We start from the raw sequence: 22974 nt of genomic DNA, 5'->3' as shown, positions 1-22974 counted from the left end.
CTCTATAAAATCTGAGCTTGGTCTAGTATCAAAGTTTGATATAGCATTCTCTTCACTTTTAGTTCATCTATTACAGATAACAATAACCAAAGCATTGAATATTTTGCCTTTTTCGATTTAGTTTGCATTTCCTTATGCCCCTAGTGAACCAGCTCCTTGGGAGTTAGAGCCATCTTTAGAAACTCCTGCTGCTCCATACCATGGGTGACCACGTTGCCAACAAGAATCAAAGATTCTTCATCCATCACCCTTTTATACATTTTCTTCCCAAACCACATGTTTTGGTGAGCCAGGGCAACTCTAGAAAATCCCATTTCACTGACACGAATTCTTTTGGGTTCCTAGAACCCAATTCTAAAGTGGGGGTGGGGGAGTGGGGAGGCTTACTACACAATATCATGCAGTTCTCAGACACCAGCATGAATTCAACTCAACTAGATTCTGACACTATCTACCTGGATATTGCATCAGATCCCAAAGGTTAAGGGTCGATTTCTACAAGAGTGCCCCTACCCTCCACCCCCACTTCAGACCCCAGTCACAAGCCAAGGCTGTTAACTGTAATTCCGACTAAGTTCCAGCAATTCTCTACCCGAGTTTGATTAGTTTGCTAGAGCAGCTCACAGAACTCAGAGAAATATTTTACTTACTAGATCACCGGTTTATTATGAAAGAATATGACTCAGGAACAGCCGGATGGAAGAGATGCATAAGGCAAGGTGTGGGGATGGGGCGAGGAGCTTCCATGCCCTCTAGAAGCGCACCACTCTCTCCCAAAATCTCCATGTGTTCACCAACCTGGAAGCTCTCCGAACACTGTCTTTTTGGAGTTTTAATGGAGGCTTCATTACAGAGGCATGATTGATTAACTCATTGGCCGCCGGTGATTGATTTCAACCTCCAGCCCCTCTTCCCTCCCCAGAGGTTAGTTGGGTGGGACAGAAAGTTCCAACCCTCTTAACACCAGGTTGGCTTCACTGCCTAGGAGTCCCCATTCTTAAGGTGCTTTTCCAAAGTCACCTCATCAACATAACAAAAGACACCTTTGTTGCTCTGTAACTTAGGAAATTCCAAGGGTATTAGGAGCTCTGTGCCAGAAACGGAAGACCAAATATATATGTATATATACATTCCTTATTGAAAATCACGGTATCACTGCTTGTAAATTGGAATTACATTTTAGAAGACGTTTTTCACATCTAATGCAAGTTTTAAAATATTCATTCTCTTTGCCCCCAAAATCAGACAAGACAAAGAAATAAAAGGGATCCACATTGGAAAGAAAGAAATAAAACTCTCATTATTTGCAGATGACAGGACAATATATATAGAAAATCCTAAAGACTCCTCCAAAAAACTATTAGAACTAATAAACAACTTTAGTAAAGTTGCAGGATACAAAATCAACATGTAGAAATCTGTTGTATTTCTATATACCAATAACAAAAGATCACGAAAAAGAAATTAAGGGACAAAATACCTAGGAATAAATGTAACCAAAGGTATGAAAGTCCGGTACTCTGAAAACTGTAAGACATTGAAGAAAGAAAATGAACAAGATAAAAATAAATGGAAGTATATATCTTGCTCATGGATTGGAAGGATTAATATTGTTAAAGTGTCCTTATTACCTAAAATAATATACAGATTCAATGCAATCCCTATTAAAATACCAATGACATTCTTCTCAGAATTAGAACAACTAATCCCAAAGTTCAAATGGAGCCACAAAAGACCTAGAATAATTTTTATGCTGTTTATATATTGCTAGGTTGGTTCACGAAAGGGCTATACGGCATTACATTTCCATCTATAGAGTGCTCGTTTTCTCTGTATTCTTATCTGAAATGGGTAGTCCAATTCTTTTCCATCTTTATTATTTTGACAGTATACCTAAGTATATTCTTGTAGGGGCCATGTACTTTCACATCATTCTTTAGTACTGTTAGTTTTCTTTATTATTCTCCATTTCAAAGATAACTTACTAATTTAGAAACTACATCAAATATGATTTTTGACTATTTAAATTTATTCTTCTATATCTTCAAAGTTAAGTGAATGTGAAATTATGGAATATTTTTCTGAGCTAGTAAATATTTAGTACTTACATGCAAGACTATGTGTGCAAAAATTATGAAGTGCAATAATGATTATACAAGAGTCATCTGAAATTCAGTAAAAATTATTCCAGCCATTTTTAGAATAATATATTCATATAGAGATAGTAAAATATTTAAGTTATTTTGTTGGATTTGTAGCACTATGAATTTTTTTTACCATGATAATAGCTGTTAACCCCTTTTCACTAAGAAAATATAAACTGGAGTTAGAGATCTATTATTCATGAACAACATATTAAGCAAATGTTTTGAAAACAGCACTGCCATGTTTCCCAATAACATAGCTATGATATGTTTCTAAATTCACGTCATCATTCTTCATCAGATTAATTAGCAAAATGATTTTTTCTCCTTTTTCCTTTCTAAGTGATATTTTAAAAATATTTTTGGCACTTTTACAGAATGCAATTTAAAGGTCATAAAAAATTCATGTTACAAAGTACTTTTGCTACTGCAAATAGTAATTATGAATATAGTATGTTTAGGTATTCTTAACACCCAGCCTGAAATGTAACCAGAGCCCTCTGGGTTTGGAGGTGGGGGTGGGGATTGGTAACACCAAGACCACCTGCAAATCTTCAGTCTCATTTTTAACAGTAAGCAATTCTAACAAACCCTGTTGAAAGGCTCTGAAATTCCTTGGACCCAGGCTTAGAAGGAAACATTATTAATCAGTTTCATGCCTTGGCCAGCAAAACAACTGAGACCTGCTGAAATTAACTCTCACAGCTAAATAACAAAACACTGATTATACCTCAGTACTTTCCAGAAAGCTAAAACATTCCAAAGCACATTTTGGGGGGGACCACGATGCAAAAATTGGCAAATGTGGCCAATAAAAATCAATACAGAATACAAATTAAAACTAGGTACTTTTTAAAGATTACAAAACTGATGAAAATTAACAAGAATATTAATATCCAGTGTCAGTAAGGATAGCCTTCTTTGTTCACTGCTCAGGTAGAACAAATTTTTAGACCCTATTTAAGGTACATCCTGGCAATCTGCATCAAAATTCTTTAAAAGGTACATTCCCTGTGCCTAGCGATTACATATATAACATTTCATCCTGAAGAAATAATTGAGGATATGGGCAGAGAAAAATTACAACTATGTTTATTGCAGCACAGTGGATAATAGCAAAAAGCTGGAAAACAACCAAATATCCTGCGATAGGAGACTGTGTCAGTAAATTATATCCATATGTAGTTATTCAAAATAATCCTGTAGAGGTCTATTTGTGGCCAGGTTTGTTAATCTCATGTCTAATATCCTTTCTCCTTTTCTTCTAGCCTAACAAAACCCAGAGATTGCTCAGGGCAGCAGTGTTCACTGCTCCAGGCACAAAATCATGAGAATCTTGATCCCACTTTTCCAGCTTCTCCTGTACCTAGAGATGGACCTCTGGTCCAGTTCTGGCCAATTACATAAAAGGGGAAGTCTACTGGGGACTTCTGGGAATGTTTTTGCCTTCGAATAGAACAGATACTGTTGGTACCAGCAGCCACCTACTGCAGACCTGTTAAGTGAGACTGACTCTTGTTTCTTAAACAAGGGTCAAATGTTGCTAGCTAGCTACAGTGGATTTTACAATGTGGTGCTCAGATACACCTTCAGGAGTCTCAGCTATTGGGAGTGCTTCAGGCTGACAGCCTTCATCTGCCAGCTAACTCCAGGAATTATACTCCGTTGAAGTCAGCTGCCTTGTCCAATGTCATGCCCCCTTCCCAGGGGACAGCCCACATCTAACAACATGGGAGTAGAAAGACCCAGCTTGCTTTCTTTATTTTGGGACGTTACAGGGTCCTCTAAGCTACAAAATTAAAGCCCTTGTTGCTTCTGCGCCATTTCCCAGCTTGCCCTCCTGTCTAATCTTACTTTATTTCCTTCCCCTATAGATGTTGATGCTGAAAACACTACCTAATAAACTTCCTGCAAACGAATCTCTGCCTGAGTCTGTTTCCTGGGAAACCCTACCCACAACACTAGTGACATATTCACATGAAAAGATGTTCAAAACATATTGCTAAATAACAAAACAACAGGTCATAAGACAGCATACATGATGTCATTCTTTTTTCTTATACAGATTATATATCTGCAGAGGAAAATACTTAGAATACCTTTTAGGAAATAATATAAAAGTATCTTTATGATCTTGTGATAATGGAGAAAATTTTAAATAAAACAAAAAGTGCAAACCATAAAGAAAGGCTTATACATTTGAATATACTTAAATTAAAACTTATGTTAATCAAAGGACACTACAATGACAGTGAAACCATAAACCACACACTAGGAGACAGTTTTTTTATATTTTCAACATGATAACTGACAAAGGACTGTATCCAGAATATATAAAGAATCAACTAGAAAAAGACAAACCCAATAGAAAAGGGAGCAAAGAATATGAAAAGGCAATTCATAAAAGAAAGACCATACATGGCCAATAAAATATTAAGAAACTCACAACCTCAACAACTCTCGAGAAAATGCAAAACATTTTTCACCCATTGGTAGACAACAATGAAAAAGGTTGATAATATTCAGTGTTGGTAAGAGTGTGAGTAATCAGGCATTGATATATAATATTTTTTAAAATCAGCCTTTCTATGAGTAATTTGTCTCATGTTTTTTAGAGAATAATTTCTAATAGCAAGAAAGTTTAAGCAACCTAAATTCTGCTGGGGATTGGAAAAACTACGCCACACTCTATGGGGTAGTAGATAGAAGTTAAAAAGAAAGAAGCTGATATATATGTGCCAGATCTTTTCCTAAAGTTTTTGTACAATTCTGCATTTTCACCAATGGGATTTGAGAATTCCAGTTGTTCTACATCCTCACCAACATTTTGGGCCATCAGTCATTTTAATTTAGCCATTCTAACGGGTGTATAGAGGTATTTCATTGTGGCTTTAATTTGTATTTCTCTGATGACTAATGACCTTGATCACTTTTTCATGTGATTGTTGTCCATATGTTTATTTTCTTTTGAGAAGTATCTGTTCAAATCTTTTGCCCATTTTAAGTTCAGTTGTTTGTCTTTTTATTACTGAGTTATAGAATTCTTCATATTTCTTGCATAGCAGTCCTTTGTCAGATATATGTTCTTTTAATATTTTTTCCCAGTATATAGTTTGCTTTTAAATATTCTTAATGGTGTCTTAGATAAGCAGAGTTTTTAATTTTGATATCATCTAATTTATCATTGTTTTCTTTCATGGTACTGCTTTCTGTGATCTGCTAAACCAACTTTATCCTAAATCAGGAGGATATTCTTGTGAGATTACCTTTAAAAAATACATGGTTTTACAACTTGCATTTAGGTGTATGATCCATCTCAAATTAACTTTTGTGAATGCTGTGAGGTAGAGATTCATATGTTTTCATATGGAGAGCCAGTTATTATAGCATCATGTGTTGCATAAACTCTTTTTTCCCTACTGAATTGCTTTGGTGCTTTTGTAAAAAATCAAATGAGTATATAAGTGTGGATCTATTTCTAGCTGTCTATTCTATTTGTCAATTTATGTGCCATAGTCTCTTGATTAACACAGAAGCCAGGTAGTATAAGTCCTCAAACTTTGTTCTTCCCTTTCAAATTCTTTGACTATTACAGGTTCTTTATATTTCCATATACACTTTAGAACTAGATTTTCAATATCTACAAAAATAACTGCTTGTATATGTATATAAATTGCATTGAATCTATAGATCGATTTAGGGAGAATTGACAGATTAACAATATTGAGTCTTCCAATTCATGGACATGATCTGTCTCCTCATTTAGTTTTTTTTTTCTCTCAAAAATATTTTCTAGCACAGAGGTCTTGCATATGTTAAATTTATTCCTAAGTATTTTATGTTTTTTGATGACATTATACATGAAATTTATTTTTAATTTTATTTTGCAATTGTTTGTATTTGTATTCTGTGACTTAGGAAAATTAGGTAGTAGTCGTGTGTATTTCTTAAGGTTTTCTAAATAAACAATCATGTCATCTACAAATAGAGTTTTACTGTTTCCTTTCTGGTCTGTATACCTTTTATTTTTCTTGCTTTGTACTGGGTCAGACTTCAAATATGATATTGAATAGAAGTGCTGAGAGTGACATTTTTATTTTGTTTCTGCTTTTAAGGAGAAAATGTTCAGTATTTCACCATTAACTGTATTGTTAGCTGTAGGGTTTTGTTTGTTTGTTTGTTGGTTGGTTTTTGTAGGTGCCTTTTATGATTATGGAGAAGAAAAAATTGTGAATTTGAAGACGGAGTAATAGAAACTATCCAAAATTAAACACATAGAGAAAAAGGAATTTTTAATAATCAAAAGAGCATCAATGACATGTTTGACAACTTCAAGTGGTCTAGAATATGATAATTGGCATCCCTGAAAGAGGGAAAGGACAGAAAAAAAATATTTGAAGAAATAATGGACAAAATATTCCAAACTTTATGAAAATCATAAACCTACAGATCTTAGAAACTCAACAAACACAAAAAAACTAGAATTCTATACCTAGGATAAATATCTTTCATAAAGTAAAGCAATATAAAGTCATTTTCAAACTTATGGAAGCTTAAAGGAATTTATCACCTGCACATATGCAGTATAAGAAATGTTTAAGGAAATGCTTTAGGCAGGAGAAAACTTACACCAGATAGAAATCTAGATCTACACAAAAGAATGAAGAGCACCAGAAAGGTAATGACGTGGTTAAATATATAAGATTTCTTCTTATTATGTAAATCTCTGTAAAAGATAATGTACTGTTTAAACAAAGAGAATCATAATGTATTATGTAGTTTATGACACATGTAAAAGTTAAATGCATGGCAACAATACCATAAAGGCCAAGAGGAGAGAAAAGAAAGTATACTATTGTAAAGTTCTTATACTATAAGTTAGGTGGTGTAGTATCACTTAAAAGTAGACTGATAAGTTAAATATATGTACTAGAAACCCTAAAACAACTATTAAAGTTAAATATATATATATATATGTAGTTATTTATTATTGCTGCATAACAAATTACCACAAATTTAGTAGTTTAGAAGACCACCAATTTATTAGCTCTTATTCCTCTAAGTTAGAAGTCAGGCTCAGCATGGCTTAAGTCTCCACTCAGGGTGTCACAAGCTAAAATCAAGTTGTTAGCCAGGCAGAGTTCTTGTCTGGAAGTTCTGGGGGAAAATCCACTTTCAAGTTAATTTTTATTGACAGCCTTAAGTTTCTTGGGCTTGCTGAACTGAGATTTAACTTCTCTGGCTAGCTTTCCACTGGGAGCCACTCTCAGCTCTTAGAGGCCACTCACATTCCTTGACACATGGCCTCCTCCATCGTTCAGGCAGTGATAGCATAATCAGTTCTTGTGTTTTGACTCTTTGACTTCCTCTTCTGCTATTAGCCAACAAATATGATAAAATGGAATCATATAAAATACTCAATTAAGATGAAAATTTTAAAAAGCAGAAAAAGAGGAAAAGGGAACAAAGAGCAGGGGCAGAGAGAAAACAAATAGCAAGATGTTAGACTCAAGCCTAACCATATAAAAATTACATTACACTTAAATGGTTTAAATACCACAATAAAAGGCAACTATATGCTGCCTATAAGAAACTTAGGTACTCAGGAAGGTCTTGTCTCAGTAATAGGGAATAATTAGCCCTAGACTGATAATTGGTTCAGACCCACATAACAAATCATGAAAACAAGACCAAAAAGGATAAAACTATGTTCACATAGACGAACTACATCCCAGAACAAAGATTAAGAATGTTTATAGGAATACAAAACTATCTAGCACCTTAACCAACAAGGTAAAATTCACAATGTCTGACATCCAGTCAAAGATTACCAGGTATGCAGAGAGGCAGAAAAATGTGACCTGGAGTTAGGTGAAACTTTCTTAGATATAACACCAAAAGAATAACCCTTCCCTAAATGATAAATTGAACTTTATCAAAATTAAAAACTTTTGTCCTTTGAAAGACACAAGAAAATGAAAAAACAAGCCACAGACTGGGAAAAAAGTATTTATAAAACACACATATATTAAAATTTTTAATTGTGGCAAAATTCACGTAACATAAAATTTACCATCTTAACCAGAAGCTACACAGGGTCAGGCTTGGTTAATACTTGGATGGGAGACCACCTAGGAATACCAGGTGCTCCAGGCATTAAAACAAACAAACAAACAAAACCCCAAAAAACAACAAAAAAAACCACATTCATGTAGTTGTACAACCAATCTCCAGAACTCCTTTTGTCTTGCAAAATTGAAACTCTATACCCATTGAACAACTCCCCAGTCTCCCCTCCCCCTGGTTCCTGGAAATCACCATTCTACTTTCTGTTTCTCTGAATTTGATTTCTCTAGGGACTTAATACAAGTGGAATCATACAGTATTTGTCTTTTTGTGACTGGCTAATTTTGCTTAGCATAATGTCGTCAAGATTCATCCATGTAACACGTGTCAGAATTTCTTTCATTTTTAAGGCTAAATAATATTCCATTGTATGGATATACCATATTGTTTATCCATTCATTCATATCTTTTGGCTATTGTGAATAATGCTGCTATGAACATGGGTGTACAGATATCTCTCTGAGTCCCTGCTTTCAATTGTTTTTGTCCTACACCCAGAAGTAGAATTGCTGGATAATGTGGTAATTCTATTTTTTATTATAAAGCATGTATTTCATAAGGGATTTGTGTCTAAATATATATATATAAAATTTCTCAAACCTCAATAATAAGGAAACGAACCAATTAAATTGGGGCAAATGATTTGAACAAACACTTCCCCCCAAAAGATATATGAATGGCAAAAAGCACTTGAAAAGTTGCTTAATATAATTATTATCTAGGGAAATGCAAATTAAAATCACAAGAAACCACTATACACCTATTAGAATGGCAGAATTAGAAAGACTGGCTATACCAACCATTGGCAAGGATGCAGAGGAACTGGAACTCTCATATGTTGCTGGTGGAATGTAAAATGGCTCAACCACTTTGTAAAATACTTGACAGTTTCTTAAAAGTTAAACATACACCTACCTTATGATCCAGCTATTCTGCGCCTATGTATTTACCCAAGAGAAAAAAAAGCATATATCCATGCAAAGACTTGTATGTTAATGTTTGTAACAGCTTTATCCGTAATAGTCCCAAATTAGAAATAACCCAGATGTTCATCAATAGGTGCCGAGATAAATGAATTGTGGGGTATCTATACGGTGGAACAGCACTCAACATCAAAAGGGATGAATGATTGATACATGCAACAACATGGATGAATCCCAAACTAATTATGCTGTGAGAAAGAAGCCAGACAATAATGAGTATATACTGTGTGATTCTATTTCTGTATAATTCTAAAAATTGCAAAATAACCTATAGTGACTGAAAGCATATCAGTAATTGCCTTGGTCAGGGGTGTGGTGGGATAGGGCTGGAGGAAGGATTATAAAGGGACACCAGGAAAATTTTGAGAGTGATAGATATGATCACTATATTAATAGAGTGATGATTTTGTGGATATGAAAAATAATATGTAATTAATATAAATATACATACTTACATATAAAACTATAGTTTTCAAATTGTACATTTTAAATATGTGTGGATTTTTGTACATCAATTATACCTTAATAAAAACATGCACAGAAACCTCCAGACTTGAGTTCATCAACCCCTAAAACTGGATCTGTGTTGTTTTACATAATCTTGACAGCAAGGAGACAAAAAATTTTGGCAGGGGCTTACCTTTTCAAGATTTTTTTAATCCAGTAATTTATTTTCTAAGTCTGTTCCCCACTCACACATGGATTCTTTTACAATAGAAAAGGCCCACCAAACCCAAATATAGAGCAGTGGAGCAATCGTTTTCTGGCTGTGGCTAAACATCAAAAGGTGACCTTCGAGACTTCCATTTCTGGGAAGATGGAATAAATGTATTTCCCCCTACACTTTATATGTAAAATAAACATAAGAAAATTCTGGAGAGTGGAGAGAAAAAGGTACATCCATTAGAGGTCTCAGGACCCAAGCAACAACATGGTGGTAAATTCCTGAAGTTTTCTTTTTGTCTGACATCTCCCTGACTGGGTGCTGGAGAAGCCAGCAATCCAGAGACAACAACAGGCATAGAGCAGGAAAAGGGCAAACTATCAAGACAGAAACCTTTTAGACAATAATCATTCTACCCTTTCCAAATATCACACACACACACAAAAAAACTGTGGCCCCACTTTGCCACCAAAGGACAAGTAGAGAAGCCAGCCTTCCATACTTGCGAGACTATAAGTAAGTGCCCCAAAGCATCCCTACCCCCCACCCCAACCTAGGTGGTATCAGAGAAGGCTGAGTGAGAAGGCAGGACTTATATCCTTGCTGGGTAGTAAAGAGCCCTCCACCCTTTGGTGCCACTGGAAACCACGTGGGGAGCCTGGGCTTCCACCCTCACCAGACAGTAACAAGATGCCTTTCCCCCTCCTTTTCAGTGGTGTCAGAGGAGACCTAGTGGAGGATTAGGACTTCCACCACTGCTCAGTGATTATGAGGCTACCCTTACCATGGTGTCAGTGAAAGAAGCAATGAAGAACCTTTAACTCTCTCAGCCAGGGCTTTGTCAGTGGAGGCCTAGTAGGAAGCCTGAATTCCCATCCCTGCCTGGCAGTAACAAGGAGCACACCCTCAAACGCATGTCAACAAATGCCCCATGGAGAACTTGGACTTTCACCTCCATCTGGCAGTAGTGGGACAGTATACTCGCTTCCCCTGTCTGAGCAGCTTTAGAGGAAGTCTGCTAAAACACAGGTTTAAATAATATTTGGAATCATATAACATAACATCAAATGTCCTTGTTGGAATAGATATCATTTGCTTTACCAAGAACGAAGAAGATCTCAATTTGAATGGGAAAAGACAACCAAGAAGACAGAATTGTTAGAATTATTTGATAAGGATTTTAAAGCAATTGTTGTAAAAGTGCTTCAATGAACAATTACAAACACGATTGCAAAATTTTCTAAAAAAAGGTCTCAACAAAGAAATCTAAGATATAAGAACCAAATGGAAATTTTAGAATTAAAATTGCAATAACTGAAATAAAAAAATTAATGCACAGATTCAACAACAAATTATAGAGGACAGATGAAAGAATCAGAGAATTTGAGGACAGAATAGAATTACCCAATCTGAACAACAGAGAGAAAATAGACTTAAAAAAGTGAACAGAGCTTCAGAGACATGTAAGTTGATAAGAAAAAAATTGTATTCAGATCATGGTGTCTCAGAAGGAGAGGCGTAAAAAGGCAGAGCTGAAATAGTATTCAAAGAAATAATGGCTAAAAATCTTCAACATTTGGCAAAGGACATAAACCCACATATTCAAAAAGCTTAGCAAACCCCAAATAGGATAAACCTAAAGAAATCCATACCAAGGCTCATCATAGTCAAACTTCTGAAAATTTAAGACAAGAAAAATATCTTGAAAGCAGCCACAGAGAAGAACACCACCTATAGAGGAAAAACAATTTGAATGATAGCAGATTTCTTTGAATCAGAAACCATGGAGGTCAGAAGGAAATGGCACAGCATTTTCAAGTGCTGAGAGGGTAGAACTGTCAACACAAAATTGTATAGCTAGCAAAAATATCCTTCAGGGGTGAAGGAGAAATCAAGACATTCTCTGATGACAAAAACTAAAAGAATTTGTTGTCAGTAAACCTACCCTTATGAATGGCTAAAGGAAGTTCTCTAAATAGAAATAAAATGATAAAAGAAGAAATAATGGCCCATCAGAAAGGAAGAAAAAATGACAAAGCAAAAAAATGGGTAAATACAATAGACCTTCATTCTCTTCTTGAATTTTCTAAATCATGTTTGATGCTTGAAGCAAAAATTTCAACATTGATCTATAGAGTTCTCAATGAATGTAGAGGAAATATTTAAGACAATTATATTATAAATGGAAGGTACATTCATAAAAGGAAGTACAATTTCTATACTTCACTCAATTGATAAAATGACAGCAATAGACTAATAATTATGTATGTATAATGTACAGATGCTCTTCAGTTTATGATGGGGTCTGTTCTAATAAACCCATCATATGTTGAAAATGCATTTAGTACACCATAGCTTAGTCTAACCTACCTTAAATGTACTCAGTACACAATATCCAAAAAACCCTGGCAACACAGTATACTGTAGAGTATTGGTTGTCTACCCTTGTGATCAGGTGCCTGACTGGGAGCTGTGGCTCGCTGCTGCTCCCCAGCATCACAAGAAAGTATCTTACCACATATTGCTAGCCCAGAAAAGGATCAAGATTCAAAATTTGAAGTATGATTTCTATTGAATATATATTCAGTAGAATATGCTTCTCATTATCATATAGTCAAAAAATCATAAGTTGAACCATCATTTGAGGACCATCTGTAATACTTGGAGCAACCACCAAAAATGCTAGATAAAGAGATATACCTAAAGAACACTAGAAATATCTAAATGAAATTCGAAACAATGTTCAAGCAACCCACAGGAAGGCAGAGAAAAAGTTATTCCAGTGGCAAATGAGAGGCTGATAGGGGTATGTGGGTGCAGGGAGGGAGTGGAGGTTTCTCCATCTCTATGTTAGGGTTATTTCGGAGCTATCTTAGACCCTTTTGCCTATGGAAATATAGTGCATCCTACTGCTTTGGGGTACACTGAGGTGGGGACAGGGAGAGGAACCTGACAAGCTCCTCTGTGGAGCTTTGCATTGGGAGTTATGGTGAGTTGGTGAACTGATACTTAAGAAAGGCTCTCCTCCCGCAGGCCAACCTATCACATTGGAAGGGGCTCCTTGTAAAGGCTTGGGCTAGGCTAACATTTAGCACCATAGGAGCTTGATGGTACCTTTGCATTCTGATTATAAAACCCAAAAGCACTTCTTTGTGTGTGACGTATACTGCTGAAAAAATGGAATTAAGGTGGCTTGAAAAGGGCATGATGCAACTTTGGCAAGAGAGAGAAGTAAACTCGATACATTTGGAGCTGTGCACTAAATGCTTAAGCAATATTTGGGTTCAAAATCAGACAACTTTGGCAAACTCTCCTCTCCAGAATATAAATACCCATTTTAACAGGCATCTTTAGTTTTGAACAATTAGGATGAAAATGAATATTGAGTTCCAGAGTAGTTCAACTTCTCTTTCAATTTATTTTGGGTGGGAGTTCTGTATCCTTCTAGGTACATGGTGAGTTTCTGAGTCATAGTAAGATCACCACCTCATAAGACCTGCTGGCTCTGTGTTTCTGGCCCCGCAACCCTGAGTCTCCCAGAAGAATACCTCTGAAGAGTTTCCATTACAGTTTGTAATTTCTGTATTTTTAAAAAAGAAAAAAGGTGTTGGGGGCTATTTGTGCATTACACATCATTTATTATTCTAAATATCATTTTAGATGTTAGACCCTTATCGGCGGCATTGCTTACAAATATATTTTCCCATTCAGATGGTTGTCTCTTTGATGTAGTCCCATTCATTTATTTTATCTTTTATTTCCCTTGCCTCTGTGGTCAAATTCATAAAATCCTCTTTAAGTCCAAGGTCCTTGAGTTTAGTTCTTATGTTTTCTTCTATACATTTTATTGTTTCAGGTCTTATATTCAGGTCCTTAATCCATTTTGAGTTAATTTTGGTATGCGGTGATAGACAATAGTCTAGTTTCATTCTTTTGCAGGTGGCTTTGCAGTTTTCCCAGCACCATTTATTGAAGAGGCTTTCCTTTCTCCACTGTATGTTTTTTTTTTTTTTTGTCAAAAATTATTTGCCCACATAAATATGGGTTTACTTCTGGACTGGCAATTCTGTTCCACTGGTCCATGTGTCTGTTTTTCTGCCAATACCATACTGTTTTGATTACTGTCGCTTTGTAGTATAATTTGAAGTCGGGCAGAGTGGCGTCTAAAATATATAAAGAACTCATACAACTCAATAACAACAACAAAAAAAACAAATGATCTAATCAAAAAATGAATAGAGGACCCGAACAGACACTTCTCCCTAGAGGACATACAAATGGCCAACAAATATATGAAAAGATGCTCAACATCACTAGCTATTAGGGAAATGCAAATCAAAACCACAATGAGATACCATTTCACACCTTTAGAATAGCTATAATCAACAGAACAAGGAATAACAAATGCTGGAGAGGATGTGGAGAAATAGGAACCCTCATACACTGTTGGTGGGACTGCAAATTAGTACAGCCACTATGGAAAACAGTATGGAGGTTCTCAAAAAACTAAGAATTGATCTACCATATGATTCAGCAATCCCTCAACTGGGTATTTACCCCAAAGACTTGAAAATTCATATCTGAAAAGATATTTGCACACCGATGTTCCTAGCAGCATTATGCACAGTTGCTAGGATGTGGAAGCAACCAAAGTGTCCTATGATAGATGATTGGCTAAAGAAGCTTTGGTACATATATACAATGGAATATTACTCAGCCATATGAAGAGACGAAATACTGTCATTTGCGACAACATGGATGGACCTCGAGATAATCATGCTAAGCGAAATAAGCCAGACAGAAAAAGTTGGAAATCATATGATATCACTTATATGTGGGATATAAACCTAAAAGCAACAAATGAATAGGACAAACAAACAGAGACTCATGGACATGGACAATAGACTAGTGGTTACCAGAGGGTAGGGGGTTGGGAGTAGGTAGACAGGGTAAAGGGGGTCAAATATGTGGTGACAGAAAGAAATCTTAACTATGGGAGGTGAACACACAGTGTAAATACATATATGCGTTACTGTTAAAGCGTACAGCTGAAACTTATTGGATTTCATTAACCAATATCACCATAAAAATTAATTAATTAAACAAAAAAATAAATATTTTAATCATTTCAACATGAAAATATATTAATATTCTCAATAATGGCCTTGGTCATTTTGAATATTAAAATCAATATTAGGAAAAAGGAATAAGCTAGTCAATCTTCCCTTATAGACAGAATATGTAGCTTAGGTTTTGCTGATTTGTGGAAAATTATAATCTTTGCAATCTTAAATGATCCAATCTAGGTTTCCATGCATTTCTATTAAAGATATTAATAGTATTTAATAGCTTTCTCTGTAGAATCTTTGCACAACTATGGTAGATTTATTTTCTTTATTTAGTATTTTTGATGCTAATATAAATGATTTCTCTTAAAGTTTCATTTACTAATTATTTTTTAAAAGATCTTAGTTTATTAATCCTCTCATGAAATCTGCTCAATGACCACAGAGAAAGTCACTGAGGAATCTTTACTTTTTCTGTTGTCCAATATCCACATCATTTTTTGCCAGCACCAACACTGGCATTCGCAGTCCCAACTTTTTTCATTTTGTTCTTGCGTTCCTTCAGCTATTTTCTTGAAGTCATGTCTTGAAAGTCTGTATTTGAGTTCATTTTTCTTTGCATAATCGAAGGAATCATAAATCATGCCAAAGCCATTGTCTTGCCACCACCAAAATGGGTTCCAAATCCAAATACAAAGATGGCATCTGGTGTGGTCTTGTACATTTTGGCTAGTTTGTCCTGAATCTCTGTCTTAGATACTGTTCACCCAGGGTGAAGGATGTTGATGACTATTTGTTTCCATTGAAGTAGTCTATTGGTCATGAACAATCTTGGTCCAGACAGTTACTGTGTTGTTTATAATGATGGCCACCAATCAAGCAGCCAGGGAGGAAAAAACTTCTAATTATTTTTTGATGGTATGTAAAAATGAAACTGATTTTGTGTTTTGACATTTTATGCTCCACCTTGCTGACTTTCCACATATACAATTCTCCATACGCACAGTCATACTGCTAATAAATAGTGACAATTTTAGTTCTTCCTTGCTAGATGTGATGCGTTCTTATTTATTGTTTTTTGCTTTATTATTCTGGCTACATTACAATGGTGATCGAATAGTGAGAGTGGACATTCTTGTCTTGTTTCAGTTTTCATCATTATATATGATGTTTTATCATTTTATGATTGTACATGATGTCTGTTGTAGGGTTTCAATACATGCTACTTTAAGGAAGCCCATTTCTATTTGGAGCTTTCTAAGAATTTTTTTTTTTCTTGAATAGATGTTATATTAAAATGCTTTTAATGCATTTTGTGATACTCATAATTTTTTATTTTATTCTGTTAATACAGTGAATAGCATTTATTTCCAAATTGCACACCAATCCTGCATTTCTGAAATAAACATATCCCTTTTCATAAAAATAAAAGGCAGAGTCTTTGCCAGTTCTACCCAGACTGCATCATGATGACTCACAGTAGCAACTCTCTAGAGGTCTGAGTATTTTTGATGTTAAGTGCTGAAATTTTGTGGAAAATTCATTCTCTAAGAGGTAATATCATGAATGGGAGAAATCTATACAAAGATTTACTGGTTGGTTTCTTACGTGAGTGAGTATGTGTGTTATGTATGTGTTTGCTTTCAAATCAGATTCATAATTATCCATCCTTTTCTTATTAATGTAGGTATTATCTATTTTGGTTATTATTGCTATATAACAAACCAACCCAAACTTAATGGCATAAAACAACTAGTATTTTATTATAGTTCACAAAGAAATTCACAAAGGACATAGTGGGATTGGTTTGTCTCTGTTATATGATGTCTGGGGCCTCAACTGGAAGACTGAAATGTCTGGGGATGACTTGAACAGTTGGGGAAAAGAATCAGCTGGAGGCGTTTCATTTAGATGTTTGGTGCCTGGGATGGAATTCTTTGAAGTCTAGGCTCTTCTGAAGTAGACAGTCTCCTTTTGGAGAATTGCCAAGCTTTCCTCTTTATCGCCGTGTTTTTAACAATTTGATTTCAATGTGTCTTGATATGTTTTCTTTCTGTTTATCACGTTTGGGGTTTGTAATGCAGTTGAGATCTGTGTGTTTACAAGATTTGAAAAAAATGTTATTTTTTAAGAGATGTTTTAGGTTTACAGCAAAATTGAGAGGAAGGTACAGAGATTTTCCATATTTCCCTTGCCTCCAAATGTGCATAGCCTCTCCTATTATCATCATCTCTCACAAGAATGGTACTCTTTTTTTTTTTTTTAACCAGGATGAATCTATATTGATACATCATAATCATCCAAAGTTTATAGTTTACATTAGAGTTCACTCTAGGCTTTGCACATTCAATGGGTTTGGACAAATGTATAATGACATATCCATCATTATAATATCACACTAAGTATTATCACTGCCCTAAAAATCCTCCGTGCTTTGCCTATTTATCCCCACCATCTCCCACCCCTGCTTGGCACTGTCTTTGAAATTTTCCTTTTCCACAATGTCTATAGTTAGCATCATACAATATGTAGTATTCTCAGATTTCATTTAGTAATATGCATTTAAGATTCTACCATGTCTTTTCATGATTTGATAAGTCATTTCTTTTTAGCACTGAATAACAGTACGTTGTCTGGATATACTGCATTTTATTTATCCATTCACCTACTAAGATTTATTGGATTTTAAATATCTATTTTAGAAAAATTTTGGTCTTTATTTCTTTAAATATTTTTGTGTTCCCTCTTTCTTCTCTCCTGGGATTCCAATTGCACTTATGTTGAACCACTTGATATTTTCCTGTAGATCACTTAGGCTCTATGTATTGTTTTTTAGCCATTTTTCTCTTTGTGTTTCATTTTGGATAGTTTCTGTTGCTATGTCTTCAAGTTCTCTGGTCTTTTCTTCTGTGGTTTCTAATCTATTAATTCCATCCAGTGAAATTATAAATCGAACTATTGTGTTTTCCATACCTAGAATTTCATTTTGGCTCTTTCCCCCCATATTTTCCATTTCTATTTTCATTCTTTTACTACACTTCCTATTTTGAGAATATTTGTAATAGCTGTTTTATCTTCCTTGTCTGTTAACCCCATCATTCTATAATTTCTGTGTCTGTTTCTATTTTTCTCCTTATGGGTCATATTATCTGTTTCTTTGCATGCTAATTTCTGATCGGCTATCAGGCATTATAAATTATACATAGGTGAGTCCTAGAATTTGCCATATTATTTTAAATACTTTTGGACTTTGTACTGGTAGGCAGTTAGGCTATATGTAAGTCAGCTTGATCTCTTTAAGAGTTCCTCTTAAGATTTTTCAAGGTGGGTCTAGAACAGCCTTTCCTTTAGGGCTAGATTAGCTGCACTCCTAAAATATGACATTTCTGGGATTAAAGTTTCTCTACTCAGTCTGGTAAGAACTTGAAGATACTTGGTCCTGTGTGAACTCTGGGAATTGACTGAACACAACTTCCTGGTAGTTCTTTCTACAGAAGTTGTTCTTTGCCCAGCCATGTAAAGTTCCACTCTATGTATGCAGGACTTCAACGCAGATTTCTGAAATGTCTAGAATTCTGCCTACTGTATTATAGTACTGACCCTCAAATTTTACTTTGCAGCTTGGTGCCCTGAACAACAATGAGGGTAAAATTTTACAAATGCACTAAATGATTTAATTTGGTAACTAGACTTGCTGTGAGGATGATTTATAATGTATATAAATATCAAATCACTATGATGAACACATGAAACTGATAGGATATTGTATGTCAATTATACATTGATAAAAAATTATTTAATCTCTATTCCAATGGTCTATTTAGTAATAAATCATTGTTTGTTTTGTAGTTTTGTTTGGGTCTAATCTAAGCATACTAGACTAAATTATATAGTATAACAAAACATATGAACATAAATGTATAATTGGTGTCACAATAGATCATTTTATTGGAAAAATTATCTTAAATAATTCAGAATCTGCATTTCATGAAAGAGCATAGTTGTTATATTTGTTGCTGCCGCCCCTTTTTGGAATGGAACAAAGTTTGCATATGCACAGAGAGCCTACCTATGGTTCACTGGTATGTCAAGAACCTTTCCCAATACTTTCTAAGCTTTATGGCCTTTCAGTCTAAAGGATCCTGAAACCTTTGTTGGCAAGGTAAAGATAAAGCACTGTGGCAGAGGTGGATTAATAATTGGCCAATTCTTAGCTGCAAGTATGAGGAAGTCAGTTGGAATTATGTATTTTAAAATTTATATATATATATATCAATAGATAAAGGATTGTTTTAAAACATAAGTGATAATTATATATTTGTTATGTTATCTTCATGGATGAGTCTTTTGGTCACATGTTAGCAAAATTTAGTGATACTTTAAAAGTTTTTGTTCTGCTTATATAATAGCACCATAATTTTGGTACTTTTTTTAGGGGAAAGAATTATAGTTCTTTGTTTTTAATCATGTAATTGATAGAGTAAGTACCTAGTTAGACACATGATTTTAAGGGTAAAGACAACTGCTGAATTGTTTGCATTTCTTACTCAAAATTTTTCAAATGCATAAAGATTCCCCTGTGAAAAATGCAGAAAAGATGCCAAGTAACATCTTAAGTTCAACAGAATCATTGCCAATAAAATTATGCTTTTGCGTTAAAATAGTAAAAATTCAACTAGAAAAATTTTTTATTTGTTATTTTGCTGAGTGGAGCAGAGGATTTTCTGAATTGAATTTTTAACTAATTACATTTTTGACAATTACTATCCCTGATGACCATATTGGATGCTCAATAAATATTTTTCTTCTAAATTCAAAATAATTAAAACTCTGAGGAAACATGTTTAGTGGTTAATAGTAATAGCACTTAGTAGAGAATGTCAGGCTGCTGAAAAATAAATGTTGCCAAAAAATACATTTAATAATGCTAAATCACAATGATCATTCTAAAATGGTCATTTTTATTTTAGATTTTAAGTTTGTTTGTTGGTTTATTACTAAAAAAACCCATAATGATGTCATGATGGTTCTGGAGTAAAATACCTGGAGTCAAAATTCTGGTTCCACTACCTGGGATTCCAATTAGCTATGTGACCTTGGGTAAGTTGCATAATCCCTCTATGCCACAGTTTTCTAATCTTAACCTATTTATACCTAAACTAGCAGCATCATCACCATCTGGGAACTTTTTAAAAGTTCAAATTCTCGGCCCCACTCCAGACACATCGAATCGGAACCTCTGGAGGTGGGGTCCCAACTTTAACAAGCCCTCCCTGCTGGTGCACACTGAAGTTTGAAAACCACTATTCTAAGCCACTGTAATGTCTTCCATGGCTTCTGCTAATCTCTTGCGATGATGAGTTAATCGATTTCTTGGTATCGTCTTTAAAATTTAAATCTTAAGCCTCCATTCAATGTGTATGCTGCCAATGAGTAACTGAGAGATTATAGATATTTAAACAAAATTTCAAGCAGACAAAATTTCAGAGGAGGCATAGAAGACCCTCCAATGGGATGTACATTTTAAACAGTGAACTTGCTCTGGGTGTCTAGCTTGTCTGGTTTTGGGCAATAGGATGGGACAAACTGGGAGGGCATGGACTGCACCTTGGACCTTCTGCCCTAGCTCCAGGCACAAAGACAAAATTCATTCCAATGGGTTTAACACAGTATGGAAGTAATCATGGTATTAATGTTAAAGAGTTTCTCTTTGAGGAAGACGCGGTAGCAACTTTATTTGAGCTTCGTGCAGCTCGCTATTGCTCCTGACTCACTCACCACTATGCCCTCTCTCAGGGAGGAAAAAGTCGGTCAGGAAGCCGCACCGCAGCACAGTTTTTAAAGATATCGGAAAGACACCTGTGGAACCAGAGGTAGCGATTTACCGAATTAGAATTACTCTGACCAACGCAACATAAAATCTTTGAAGAAGGTGTGTGCTGATTTGATCAGAGGTGCAAAGGATAAGAATATCAAAGTGCAAAGGACCAGTTCAGATGTCTACCATGACTCTGAGAATCACTGCAAGAAAAACTCCCAGTGGGGAAGGTTTTAATGAGGATCCACAAGCGTCTCATTGACTTGCACAGTCTTTCTGAGGTTGTTAAGCAGATTACTTCCATCAGTATTGAACCAGTAGTCGAGGTTGAAGTCACGATTGTAGATGCTTACATCAGCCTTTTTAATAAATTGACTATCAGTTGTTGTTGTTTTAAAGGGTTGACAGGGAACAACAAATAAAATGGTCAGAATTGGAGGAGTAAACATGGGAACAGAGGAATGGGGCCTCTCAATAAGAGGGCAGAACTTGGCGATTGAAATTCCAGGGGAAGGCAATGTTCAGAGACTGAAGTGGGCACACAGAAAGGGATTCTGTTTAAGAGACATCTGCCAGCAGATGCAAGGACTGCAGTCCCTAAGACAAGGACTGACAAAAGCCTGACAGGACCCAGTCCTATGGGGGGCAAATTACGAAAGCCAAGAGTTGGACACTCAGGACAAGGAAGGTGACTACATGTCAGGAACAATGCGAACATCCCTTTGCTGGTCCTCACATAAGAGTAAAATAACAGTTGAATCAACTCAATGCCGGGTCTCAGCATGGCACTGAGGAGTCTTCTGTAGCCTTCTTATCTAACGGCGGTGTTTGGTCCTAGGGCCGGGGTCAGGCTGAGCCTGGATGTGGATCAAAATGGCTGGAATTGTGGGAAGAGGTGGGCTACCGGCAGGGTCACACATACCCCAAAGTAGTGACTCTGATGTAGAAATTTTTCAGCTAGCAAGGAGGAGAAGGGGGTCAGACTACTCTACGATCTATGGACAACTGTGCTTTAAAAGGAAATATATAAGTACGAAAGTACATATTGACTTTTAAACATGTAAACATTTTGAATAAGTAGTGAATTCATATCATTGTAAATTCAAAGTATAAAAGAGTATATAGTGAAAAGTCTCCTTCATGTCCTTGTCTCCCAGATATCCAGTTTTCCTCCCCACAGCAATTTTATTAGCTTTTTGTGTATGTACATATATATAATTATACATATATTTTTCTCTTCTGTTTGTGCATATATATGTTTATCTAAATGGCAGAATACTATATTGTTCTGCTCCTTGCTTTTTTCCATTAACAATATATCTTGTATATCTTTCCATATCACTGAAGGCTTCTCCATTTTTTTTCACAGTTGTATGATATTCCAGGGATGTACCATAATTTATGTAACTAGTGTCCCATTGATGGATATGTAGGCTGTTTTTAATCTTTGGTGTTTGAAATAGCCTTGTACATACATTATTTCACATGTATACAAATATTACTGCAGGATACATCTTTAAAGGTAAAATTGATGGGTCAAAAGATTTATGTATTATATTTGTCATTTTGATAAATTTTGTAAAATTAACCAACTTATACTCCCCCTAGGACTTTATAAGAACAACTTTCAGCTGATCATTTTAACTATGTATTTTATCTGTGCAAAAAGACCGATGCAATGCCTATAGGAAAACATTTGATGGAAATCATTTCTATAAGCCTAGGTCACAAGGTAAGGCAAAGCTGGGCAGGTCATGTCTCTCATGAGGTTGTGGAAAGCTGCTACTTTATTTAAGGATGCTCATTAAATAAGTAATCTATATTTGGAATATTACATATACTGCCTTTTATAAAGGTGAACTATAAACCATAATTCCATTACAATAACCAAAATAAAGATGCTGCTTTACAGTTTATGAAGTATTTTCTTACACATATTTTTAAAACCTACCTTTCTCCGCACCTAAAATATAAGTTTCAAATGGTATACTTTGCTTCAGAAATACTAGCAAGGTCAAAAGACAATTAGAGGAAGAAATCATTTGTTAAATTTATACTAGAACGTTTCTCATGTTCACAGGCCCAGTTCTATACTTCAAAGCAGTTATTTTTCTCTCTAATAGTGTTTGGAAATCTCAGTGGCTCTTGAATTCAAGCCCATGTGTTAAAAATG

At 35.2% G+C, this 22974-nt stretch overlaps 1 pseudogene; it reads left to right on the top strand.

Moving 5' to 3' along the window:
* Window positions 1-419: 419 nt before the first annotated feature.
* On the top strand, window positions 420-21223 carry LOC107516633 (annotated as a pseudogene).
* Window positions 21224-22974: the final 1751 nt, after the last annotated feature.

The sequence above is a fragment of the Rousettus aegyptiacus genome, unplaced genomic scaffold (genome assembly GCF_014176215.1).
Source record: "Rousettus aegyptiacus isolate mRouAeg1 unplaced genomic scaffold, mRouAeg1.p scaffold_m13_p_9, whole genome shotgun sequence".
In the NCBI taxonomy this organism is placed as follows: domain Eukaryota; kingdom Metazoa; phylum Chordata; class Mammalia; order Chiroptera; family Pteropodidae; genus Rousettus; species Rousettus aegyptiacus.
This window is presented reverse-complemented; position numbering and strand designations above follow the sequence as displayed.